Source organism: Panthera uncia, assembly GCF_023721935.1.
Source record: "Panthera uncia isolate 11264 chromosome C1 unlocalized genomic scaffold, Puncia_PCG_1.0 HiC_scaffold_3, whole genome shotgun sequence".
Taxonomy (NCBI): Eukaryota; Metazoa; Chordata; class Mammalia; order Carnivora; family Felidae; genus Panthera; species Panthera uncia.
Genome location: NW_026057584.1, coordinates 98364980 through 98378278, shown reverse-complemented (window position 1 = coordinate 98378278; position 13299 = coordinate 98364980).

The following is a 13299-nucleotide window of genomic DNA, read 5'->3' as shown; positions in this document are numbered from 1 at the left end:
TTTTTTATACTCATTTTGAAGTCTTCCTAGTTCTTAATGTGACAAAGAATTTTAATAGAAACCTGAACATTGTGTGTACTATTAGACTGGATCTTATGTAAACATTCTGTTTCAGACACTTTCTCTGTCATCATTCTGACAGAGGAAGGGAGTATGTCACCTCACTACTGCCAAATAGAAGTAGAAGTCCAAGTTCCCCATTCGATCCTCATTGTTATCAAGGTCTTGGATTCCTTTTTGCTGCTGGATGGATGTGGGAATTCTGTTTCCAACCTTGTCTCCACTGACACCACAGGATAGGGCCTCATCACTGTTCATCAGGGATGAAAGTTCATGCTCCCTACTCATTTTTCACTGATTTACCATGTGCCTTGCTACAGTGTGGGAAGAGTAGAAATTTACATTCTCCATCCAGTTTTTGCCGGTGAGGTATTAGTGAAGCCACTGATTGTGTGTGTGTGTGTGTGTGTGTGTGTGTGTGTGTGTGTAGGATTTGTTGGATTAGAGTCAATATTTTCTGAATGTTCTGTGTCCATGTAAACTATACCTTTCTCAGCCCTTTGGCTAGAGAGCAGGCTTGTGTTGGCACTGTTTTTGGTTAGCGCTTACTGGTGTTTCTAGGTTTTTGGCTTTTTCAGCACCAAATTTGGGTTATATCAGGTAAAGAGAAGAAGCAAACTCACCACCATCATTCTTTCCATTTTGGGATCCCTAATTAGTTTGTTTCTGCTCTCCACCTCTTAGACTTTTCTTATGTTGGACTATATATAATGTCTCAGGTTTCTAGTTGTGCTTATCTGAAGATATGGAGAAAATTGTGACTGTTCTATTTTTCTGGAAGCAGAAGTCTATATTCATATTTTCCTATTTTAACATAGACATTGGAATAGTATCTACATATTAGCTATATTAAACAACATGCTCAAGGTAATCAGTTGTTCTAATCAGTAACATATAATCCAGTATTAGTATTTTAATGAAAAGGCCCCTCTTTAATGGCATCTACTATGCTATATTATACTATACTATGCCATACTATACTATACTATTCTACTATACTATATACTATAATGATGTTGCTGCAGCCATCATTATCCCTGAGAAAGAAAATTTCTTAGACAATTTATTTATGAGTATGTGTTAGATTTTTATTACAATATTACTTGGAAAGAGAAAAGACCCTAATAGGCTACCAGAAAGATTCATTTTTGTTAGGACATTTTTATAGGAAATATAATCATTTTAGACAGAAAGGAAGAAAGAAAACCTGGTGAAAGTCACTATATTTTGACTGACAGTCAGCTAGGCAGGAGTATACACAGTTACTCCATTATTTTTAAAACAATCTTATCTTCTTCAAAAAACCACTTATTTTATCAAGAATGCTAATTTCTTTTCAGAAGAAAGTTGTGAGTCATGACCCCAGGAAGTTTCTAGACCATGTTTGGGATATCTTTTTTTTTTATACCCATATCAATATCAGAAGCCTTTCTAATTAATGCAAAAAAAAAATAGGAAAAGCACGTGTTTTTTTGTTTCTTTGTTTCCTTTCTTTGTTTAAGTTCATTTATTTATTTTGAGAGAGAGAGAGAGACAGTGCACAACCCAGGGAGCGACAGAGAGAGGAGGAAGAGAGAGAGTCCCAACAGGCTCCGCATGGTCTGTGCGGAGCCAGATGAGGAGCTCAAATTCAGGAACTGTGAAATCATGACCTGAGCTGAAGTTGGGTGCTTCAACCAACTGAGCCACCCAGGCTCCCCCTAGTGAAAACAAGTTTTAATTAGAGAATATGTGTCTTTTTAAATAGCTAGACACTGTTAGAATTTGGCTCTCATTTGGTAAGTAACATTGCAGATGTGGTAACTAAGAGTTGGTAGACATTCTGACTTTAAATGAACAGCACACGTGATCCCTATGGCCCTTTCAATACTGCCTACTTGGCTTGAACTATAAATGACCCTGTGTTGAGCCACCCACTTGGAGAACCTCTTACTTGTCTCCACCTGACTAGCGGTCATTCTAGGGCTGTTCTTAGAATACTGTCATAATTGTGTAAGGTCATTCTTACATGCAGGGTGTTTTGGAGCTCCAAAAAGACTGAGACTGGAGATCGCTGAACTTATACAGAGGTTGTAAGATTGGGTTTTGCCTGTATTTTTCAGAAATCTGTCCTGTGAATAAAGGTATGTGTGCTTCACAACTAGTTGTATTTACAAATAATGTCACTCAGGTTTTAAATTGGATGCACCTACTAAAGCTTTAGCAGATACTTATGATATGTATCACAAACATAAATGACAGCCAATGTGGCACCTTACAGTTCACACAAAAGATTTTTTGTATAAATGCTGTATGAAAAAACACAAACAAAAACACTGGTTTTTGCCTGTATTAAAAAGTGTTTAAGTATATGTGTAAGTAGAGTTTTGTCTGACACTTGCTTCTGTAATAATGTAGAAAGAAGCTTATGGGAGGAACCAGTGCTCACACTCCGGCAAATATTATTTACCACTTCTATTTACCAAAAGTATACAATAATTGTGCATTCCAAATTGGCTCTCTTGGTTTGAAACCGTATGTGTATCAAAGCATACTTTATGTTATTTAAACACTATGATATAATTTTGCTTAAGTAGCTTATCTGAAATAACAGATTTTTCTAAGTGTTTTGAGGCCAGGGAAGCTGATCACCTGACAACATTCCATGATTCTAATTACCTGGGAGGAATCTCATCAAAAATTTTATTTCATATCACATCTGTTTAATGCTTACAGTGTTTCATATTTAAAAAAAAGTTATGTTCTTTTTAAAAAAATTTTTTTTTAACTTTTATTTATTTTTGAGACAGAGAGAGACAGAGCATGAACGGGGAAGAGGCAGAGAAAGAGGGAGACACAGAATCGGAAGCAGGCTCCAGGCTCCGAGCCATCAGCCCAGAGCCCTACACGGGGCTCGAACTCACGGACTGCGAGATCGTGACCTGAGCTGAAGTCGGACACTCAACCGACTGAGCCACCCAGGCGCCCCAGTTATGTTCTTTTTAAAAAGCAAAATGCAGTATCAACCTTCCTACCTACCCTGATGTTTTATACTGTGCAATTACTGGCAAACTTTCTAATCAGTGATCTAAAATATTTGTAACCACAAACTCCCAACACAACACATTCACCATTAATGTCACTCAGTCTTGGCACCCACCATTTATATATGTCTAAAAACCACATAAAAACCACTAAACTTTTTTTTAAACTTATCTTTCCATGCATGGTTTTAGATATTTAGAATCCTCAAATTATTCCCCAATGTGTAGAGTGAATTATGCCTTCTGTAATGTTACATTTGATTGATGCTAACTGCACATGAGACCCATTCTATTTATTTTAACTTATGCCCTCATTTCATAGGATATTTTAAGTAACCCTGTACCAAACCGCATCTTCCCTCTAGCCTACTGGGCATTTCTAAAAGACTTACAACAGTAATTATTACCTGGGACTATTTCCAAATCCATTAAAGTCCTAAGGTATTTTGTATGGATGCAAAATGTTATCACTTCACATAGCCAACATCCATCAGAAACAAGAGCCTAAATCTCTTCCCAGGTTCCTCTCTTTGGGCAACAGTTTAAGGAAATATGAAAAAAGACATCTCATGAAACCCTATGACCAAGCTATGAACGTAGGAAAGAATGAACAAGTCTAAACTTCTAGTTTGAAAATATAAACCTTTTTCATATAACTTACTTTATTACTAATCATAGCTAGATTCTAATTTTCAATTCAGGATTAACATCTAGAAGGATGAATCTTTTCTAATTCTGAAGGTACTGAGACACAGCACAGAAATGCAAGCTGCAGAATAGCCAGATCAATTCCACCTCAAAAAGTTATCACTAGGGGCGCCTGGGTGGCTCAGTCGGTTAAGCGGCCGACTTCGGCTCAGGTCATGATCTCGCGGTCCGTGAGTTCGAGCCCCGCGTCGGGCTCTGTGCTGACAGCTCAGAGCCTGGAGCCTGTTTCAGATTCTGTGTCTCCCGCTCTCTGACCCTCCCCTGTTCATGCTCTGTCTCTCCCTGTCTCAAAAATAAATAAAACGTTAAAAAATTAAAAAAAAAAAAAAAGTTATCACTGGCACCTACCACAGTGATGAGTGTAAATGAGTTCAGCTGCAACCTAACTAAAAATGACCAAAACAATGTAGAAAATTGATTCACTTAGCTACATTCCAGAGATAAAGCAGCTCTAGGGGTAGTTAGTGCATTGGCAAAATGAAGTCATCGAGAATCCAGTTTTTCCTACCTGTTTGCTCTGTCGCACTTCGTATGTGTGTTGGATTTTCTCGTGAGTAAAAATTGCTATTTCATTTCTAGGCATCACTTGCAGACATGACAATATTAAGTGGAAAAATAACCTGGTTCTTTCCAGATGTCCCTTTTAAAATGTTAGTAAATATTTCTTAGGAATTCCCTCAAACAATTTCTCTTTTTCCACATTTCATGGGTCACATGTTCCCTCTTAAAATAAGCATTAATAAAAAATTTCCATGAATGATTTACATTTCTCTGACAGGTGAATATCTCAACACAATTAGGGCATTGGTAACAAGGGTTTGGGCAGAATGTTTCTACAGGCAACCATGGGTATCTGCTACAAAATTGGTAAATATTTGTTGTCTAATATAGATATTCAGTCAGCCATCCATGTACCAGCAGTCCACAATAAACTAAGAACAATGTAAGCATTTATATGAGATTTTAAAATAAAGGAGTGAAAGAAAAAAAAAAAAACATAATGCCTGTACTGAGAACATCATAGTTTAAGCCATGTACTTTGCACAGCTAGATTTTATAACTCTCGTGGAGAAAGGGTAATGTCCTACATTGCTTCAGCATTCTCTATTTTCCCCTTGAGTGTCTTTGTCATACAAGTGTCTTACCAAGAGAATCAGCTTTTATTAAAAAAAATGTAATTCTAAAAGCTAGATGTAAAAGCTGGCAGACATGAATCCCTTTCAATTATCCTTGGTCCCTATAGTCCTGACAAATCAATTATATGCATTAATTATTAAATATTTTCAGCTTTTAGAATGGTGCTTCATTCATATATCTAGCTAGAGAATACTCAACACTTTAAAAACACCAGTCAAAGGGGATCGGTTTGGAGCATGATTTCCAGGGCTAGGTAGTTGCTATTTGTTTCTACTCTGATTTTCTATATTACCTTACCATTTTCCACTTTAAATATAACTGTTCATAGTTCCATTATGTGTGCAGAGATATAACAAGGAGAGGAAAAGATATTATAGATGATGACAAGAAACAGGGTAGGAAGCAAAGGCTTTGGGAGTGAGCAGAGGGTTTTATGTTAGCAAATGCTTGAGTTTATTATGCTTCCCAGTCTTTCACCGCCAGTGTGGCCTGTGGCCGCAGTGAGGGCACTCAAATCGCTAAATGTCAACAAGAAGAAAACAGAGAAATTGAAAGTGAGCCTTCAGAAACACATGGCAGCAACATTCAAATGAATCTTATTAGAGGACAGTTCTAGGTCTGTTCTGTTGAGGTTGAAATTACGTGTTAAATCACATGTAGTGTGAATAGCATATATTGGTCTATGATGAGTTATAAACTTAAAAATTAAAGAAAAGAAACAAAACTTATCTTTCAGCACACAGAGCTTGTGAAGCCTTAGAGTATAAGGCTTAACCTAAGAAAACAAAGATGCCTTTTAGTTTTTTTATTTTTTTATTTTTTTTTTTCAACGTTTTTTATTTATTTTTGGGACAGAGAGAGACAGAGCATGAACGGGGGAGGGGCAGAGAGAGAGGGAGACACAGAATCGGAAACGGGCTCCAGGCTCCGAGCCATCAGCCCAGAGCCTGACGCGGGGCTCGAACTCACGGACCGCGAGATCGTGACCTGGCTGAAGTCGGACGCTTAACCGACTGCACCACCCAGGCGCCCCTGCCTTTTAGTTTTAAATAGATGACCCATAAGAATGTGTTCGTGAATTAATAAATTAAGTATATAATAGTAGCTATAAGTGTAAGGCATAACAAAGCATAAATCATTTTGGGTAATGAATTCTGGTCCCTCAAATGTCAAACCAGTTGTGTGTCTTTCAACCTCATGACAAAATATTTTCAAAAGTAACTTGCCTGGGTCCTATCCCTAAAGCTTTTGTTTCAAGTTTATGAAGTAGGTCTTACCTGTGTAATTAAAACAGACAATAAATGACAAGAAACACCTCTCTGCTTATACTCCTGAGATGCAGTGTGAATTTAGCTCAGGCTGAACTGTAAAATCCTGTTATGAGGATCAGTGCTGGAATTGAGTTCCAGAGGCCAGCCTAGTTTCCTAGGTGCTGGGAAGTATTGACAAATTATGAGTGCAGAAGTTTACAATGATGGACTGGCCAAGTGACAAAGGGAAGGCAAATTATGGAAAAGAAAAAGCAAAAGAAAAAGCAGAGAAAGACAGAAGTACTGCTCTATCCTAAATTTATTTCTTTAGGGCAGCTTGTAGATCTTGGAATAGTAGACACATAAACCCTTTAAATAAAATACATTATTACATTAATAACTACTGAAAATACATCCTCTAAAATTATAATAAAATTAAAAGTATGACTTTATATATAAGTCATATAAAATTATATGACAGGTATAAATTGTCATATTGCATATAACTTTTATGCTTTTTTTCTATATGAGGCATGTATTATTCTGTAATTTTTAAAAAATATTTAAAAATACAAATCAGGATAACACACAAAAAGGTGGGGGGGAAGGAATCCCTGTTTTGTAAAGTAATATATGGGAAAAGTAAAAAATCTGAAAAGCTCTAGTATTTTTAAGGGTGCAAGAATTCAAACTCTCATATATTTTAGATGGAATTTGTGAACTCCTAGAATAATTTTGGGAAGTAATACAGTAATACTTGTAAAAATACGCATTTTCCCCAAGCCATCACACATTTGGGGACTTCTGTTATTTGAAATAAAGAAATATCAGGTATTTACATACTTGATATTTACATACATATTTAACATACCTTTATAATATATATAGTGTATAATGATATGTATTATACATATATAATGGAATTTATTGCAGCATTGTTTGTAGTGGAAAAAGATAGCAACCTAAACTTGGAACTGAAAATATAGCTAAAGAAACAGTGGAGAAACTAGGGGGAAAAATGTGCTAATTCTGTATGTATTAAACCTAGCAGGAGAAAGAATGAAATATGGCTTTTTGTAGCAACGTGGATGGAACTGGAGAGTGTTATGCTAAGTGAAATAAGTCATACAGAGAAAGACAGATACCATATGTTTTCACTCTTACGTGGATCCTGAAAAACTTTACAGAAGTCCAAGGGGGAGGGGAAGAAGAAAAAAAAAAGAGGTTAGAGAGGGAGAGAGCCAAAGCATAAGAGACTCTTAAAAAATTGAGAACAAACAGGGTTGATGGGGGGTGGAAGGGAGTGGAAGGTGGATGATGGGTATTGAGGAGGGCACCTTTTGGGATGAGCACTGGGTGTTGTATGGAAACCAATTGGACAATAAATTTCATATTTAAAAAAATAAAATAAAATAAACATTAGGGGCCACAAAAAAAAAAAAAAACTAGCAGATGTTCTTGATGTGGTGATCCACGTTACAAAGTAATGTGTAAATAATAAATTATTTGTGAAAATAAACAACAAAAACCTTACACATGTAGGTTCACATAAATACCTAAGTATAAATTAGGATGGACATGTTGTAGTGAGGTGTGGAGTGATAAAGCTTTTCTGCTTATATCTATTAGCTAAGGAGAAAAAGAATGGCAGGGGACAGTGTAGGAGAATTTAATAAATTTCTCTTTATAAATTTTTGGAAGATTTCATTTGTCGCAGAAAGAGCTTATTACTATTCCAATTTGAAATTTTTTGTTAATTTTATCTTAAAATAATTTTAAACTCTTAGTGAATTTTCAAGAAAAGCACAGATCACTCCTTTTATGATGATTAAACAATTATTAATATTTTGAGAGTATGTATGCTTTGTCGATACACATAAATGCACAGGTGCATGCACACACATGTATTTCCTAGGAATACTTTGTTTCCTTATAGAACTACAATGATCAAAATCAGAATATTTAACATTGAGACAATGTGATTATCAACACATGGTTCATAGCCAAAATTCACCAATTTCTCCAATCTTCTCTTTCACAGATTGCTTCTCTATCCACAATCTGATCCAGGATCTCAAATTTACATCCAATGTCATTATCTCTACAGTCTCTGATGATATAGAACAGTTCTAGTTTCTCTTTGTCTTTCAAGACACTTGTATTTTTGAAGAGTACAGGTCATTTTTGTAGAAACTTCTAGAATTTTTGGTTTGTCTGGTGTTTTCTCATGACAAATACAGGCTGTGTGCTTTTTTGTCAGGAACACGACAGTGTGACACATATGGAGCTCTCTGATCACCTGGTTAAACAGCTGTCTGACAGATTTCTCTACTATAAACTTACTATTTTCTCCTTTATTCATAGCTGATAGTGGGGTGGAGAGATATTTTAATGTTTTGTAAGCATCCTCTTCCTCATTAAATGCTCACCTACTAGTTTAAAATCCATTGGTGATTCTTTGTTACCATAATAATTGCAAAATGTTGACCTTCCAACTCAACCATTTCTTCTACATTTATGTCTTCTACATTTATTGATTGGTGTCCTAATGTAGATTTTTGAATTTTTAACAATGTTTAATAAAGAAAATAACAGCAATAAGTAGAATAACATATTTTGGAGGATACTGAGGATTAACTGGGTTTAGGACCAAGCAAAGTAGTGATTGTCAAACCCAAGCCTTGGATCAATCCTTGGCTCTAACAGGGTGACTTCCAGTACATCTCTTCATCTTCCTGTGCCTTTGTTCCATGCCTGCCAAAATAAGGCTAATTACTGTAAAGGCACTATTCAGAATTATGATTCTATGAGATCTGTTGGAATTGCTTCATTTCTAGGAATTCTTGCACTGGAAAAGTAGCTCAAATTTAAGAGCTTTGGATGAACAAAGATGGAGGCAATTTGGCTCTTCATTTGCTTCAGTGGCCATGACTTCTCAACATAGCATTATGCGCAAAGGAATGTAATTCTGGGTAACTAGGGCACGGTATAATTTTTATGACAATTGATCAAATTGTACCTTTTGTACCAGAGCCAAAACAGTAATATGGAGACAGGGGCAATGTGAACATTTAAATATTTGTTTTAAAATATTACAGTGAAATCGGGGCACCTGGGTGGCTCAGTTGGTTAAGTGTGCGACTTCAGCTCAGGTCATGATCTCACAGTCCGTGGGTTTAAGCCCCGCGTTGGCCTCTGTGCTGACAGCTCAGAGCCTGGAGCCTGCTTCAGATTCTGTGTCTCCCTCTCTCTCTGCCCCTCCCCTGCTCATGCTCTGTCTCTCTCTGTCTCAAAAATAAAAACATTAAAACAAAAATTTTAAATATTACAGTGAAATCAAAATCACACTGAGCACCTCACACCAGAGTGGCTAAAATGAACAAATCAAGAGACTACAGATGCTGGCGAGGATGTGCAGAAATAGGAAACCTCTTGCACTGTTGGGGGGAATGAAACTGGTGCAGCCACTCTGGAACACAGTGTGGAGGTTCCTCAAAAAATTAAAAATAGACCTACCCTATGACCTATTCCTATGACTAGGAATTTACCCAAGGAATACAGGAGTGCTGATGCATAGGGGCACATGTACCCTAATGTTTATATAAGTGCTTTCAACAATAGCCAAATTATGGAAAGAGCTTAAATGTCCATCAACTGATGAATGGATACAGAAATTGTGGTTTATATATACAATGGAATACTACTTGTCAACGAGAAAGAATGAAATCTGGCTATTTGCAGCAATGTGGATGGAACTGGAGCTTATTATGCTAAGTAAAATAAGTCAGGCAGAGAAAGACAGATACCATATGTTTTTACTCATATGTGGATCCTGAGAAACTTAACAGAACACCATGGGGGAGGGGAAGGGAAGAAAAAAAAAAGTTACAGAGAGGGAGGGAGGCAAACCATTATAGATTCTAAAATAATGAGAACAAACTAAGGGTTGATGGGGGGTGGGGGAGAGGGGAAAGCAGGTGATGGGCACTGAGGAGGGCACCTGTTGGGATGAGCAGTGGGTATTGTATGGAAGCCAATTTGACAAAAAATTATATTTAATAAAAAATAATAAAAAAAGAAATGGCAAAAATAAAAAAAATAAAATATAACAGTGATTTCCTTCCCCCATTTCCTCCATGTTTTTGAAAGATTTAATTGCATATAAAGGAAGCATTTACAATGAAAAATAAATGTCTTCTTCATGTAAAGGACAATAATAAAGTGAAATTACACTTCAAAGGAACATGTCTTGTTAGCAATAAAATTTAAATTATCATCCTACAAAAGAGAAAGTGGACACTCCACATAATCATACAACTAGAACTAGGAATCTTAGACATCATGAGGTTCCGCCTCTTTATTTCACAGATGATAAACTGAAATTAGCTGAGATGATCATTGAAGGTCATGGAGATGAGAACACAGATTCTTTGCTGTCTAGCCCATGCTGTTTCTAATGTTCTGTACCCTCTTTTCCAGCCAAAGCTTAATCACTATCAGGTTCCAGATACAATAGGTCAGGACAAATATATTAAGCCCTTTCCTGAGTAATATATAAAATTTAGCAATATATAACTATCCCTCAAATTATTCTCCAACCAGATGACACTCTTTTTTTCCCCTGGAACCCTGGTATTTGAATTTCATCTTGTGAAAATTCATTCTACTTATTTCTATAGCTCTCTTTTAAAACTCTTACATTTTCCTATTAAATCTACATTTTATTGAGACTTGCTAATTCAATTAACAGAATGTTATATATTTCTTACAGATTTTTGAAGACTTCTTTACATCTCCTTTATCTATCAATCTATCAATCATATATTTATTTTTTTCACTATATTCCCTATGCTGTGCTCTATATCCCTGTGACTTATTTTAATATGTACTTGTCTTTATGTATTCATTTTTATATGTATTTGTTTTCTCTTTTTTTTATGACCAGACTACAAAAGCTAATCCATGATTTTAGTCTTTTCAAAACAATAATTTTGGGTGAGTTTATTAAATCTGTGGCTCTTCTGTATTTTAATTAGCTAATTTTTGTTTTATTTGTATATTTCTTCTAACTTTACAATTTTTATAGTCCTTTTTCAAAATAGTGCTGAATATATACCCCACTAACTTACATACATTCTTACCTGATAATATACTGAATATCAAATTATGATGAAACTCTGAATGTAGCTTTAGCCACATTTCTTACACTTAGAGATACAGTAATCTAATTGTCTTATAGCTTATCTTTTACTTTTTTACTTTATTTTGAGAGAGACAGACAGACAGACAGACAGACAAAGCAGGGGAGAGGCAGAGAGAGAGGGGAGGGAAAGAATCCCAAACAGGCTTCCCACAAACCATGAGATCAAGACTGAGCTGAAACCAAGAGTCAGATGCTTAACTGAATGAGCCACCTAGGCACCCCTAATTGTCCTACAGCTTATAACGTAATATTGGTTAAGAATGCAAGATTTGGTGGCAGACAGACGTGGACTGAATCCCAGCTCAGCCATTACTTCCAATTTGTTCTTTAGAGGATCACTTTAATATGGAACCTTAATAACGTCATCTTCAATGTTGCAATCTTGATGGTAGACATGGAGAAGGAAGCTATTTAAAAGTGTGAACTCTAGAACCAGACTGTCAGGGTTTGAATCTGACACTTTTCAGTTTCTAGTTCTGTGACCCAGAGCAATCTATGTAACTGCTCTATCCTACAGTTTGCTTATCTGTAAAATCGAGCTGATAGTAGTACCAACCTCATAGGTATAAGTTTCAAGTGTGTCAGCACAGGTAGAACACTACAGAACATTACAATGAGCACACATTAAAAAGCGATTTTTATGACTAAATTTGATGTTTCATTGAAAACTTTAAGTCATAAAGCAGATGTTCAGTATATGTGTTACAACTTTTACTATTACTAATTGTTTCTCATATTTAGCAACTGGAATTTTTTTTTTTTTTACTTTCTTCTCTCCTTCCTACTTTCCTTTCTCTTCCCTCTCTTCCTGTGTCTTTCCCTCCTTGCCTCTCTGTTCATGACTCCTTCCCTCCCTCCATTCCTTCCTTTTCTTTCTTCTGCCCTACCATCTTTCTTTTGCTAATTCTCTATCCATTAATATATGACCAAGAAAGAAAGAAAAAAAAAAACTAGAATCTGTTTCATGAATAAGGGATTCACTATGGGGATTAGAGACTATATAATCACAGAAGCTAGAGAAGGTATTCATAGAACGTTAGTGTTGGTGTTCCAGAAGTCAGTATAGATCAATAGAGCTAATAGGAAGAATAGAAAGAAGCAAAGCAGGGCACTGAAGACAAACTGGAATCCGTAAGTACCAACAAGAACTTGCATCCGTTACTCATCAATTCCAACCTCAGCAACAACTGGGAGGTTTTCCAGGGGATGCTTTGTCTTCCAGACTTGCTGCCCCCTACTCCCATGGTGTATTCACAATCCAATTTCCCCTTCATTGTCAGGATGGAGAACCCAAACCAGTGCAGTATTGTCATTGTGAAATTTGGTTACAAAAGACTGTGACTTTAACCTTGCTAGCAGAACCTCTCTCCCACTTGTTGACTTCGATGAAGCTGCCGTGTTGGAGAGGATAAAAAAAAAATGAGGACAGCTTCTGGTCAACAGTAAAAACCAAGGCCATCAGTCCAGTAGCCCATGAAGAACTGACTCCCGCCAACCACACTAAGTGAACCTACAATAGATCCTTCCCTAGTAGAGCCTTGAGATGTCTGCAACCCCAGTCAACATCCTGAGTATAGCCTTGTAGGAATTTTTGCAGTACAAGACCCAGCTAAGCCATAGCTGGACTTCTAACCACGAGAAAAAGGGAAATAATAAATGTATGTTGTTTGAAGCTGGAAAGCATGGGAGTAATTTGTTACATGGCAATATATAACAAATATACTGTTCTTTCCACTAAACCAGTCACGAGCAATGCAATGAGGGGAGTGTACAGGGAAAAGAGGTTTTCCAGAAATGAGACTTTTCTTTGTAAGTTTTGAGAAGCAGCTTCAAATACATGCGGGAATGAAAGACACAAATGTTAAGGAGTAATGATTAAAAAAAAACATAATAAAATGGTAATTAATGAAATTGAGGA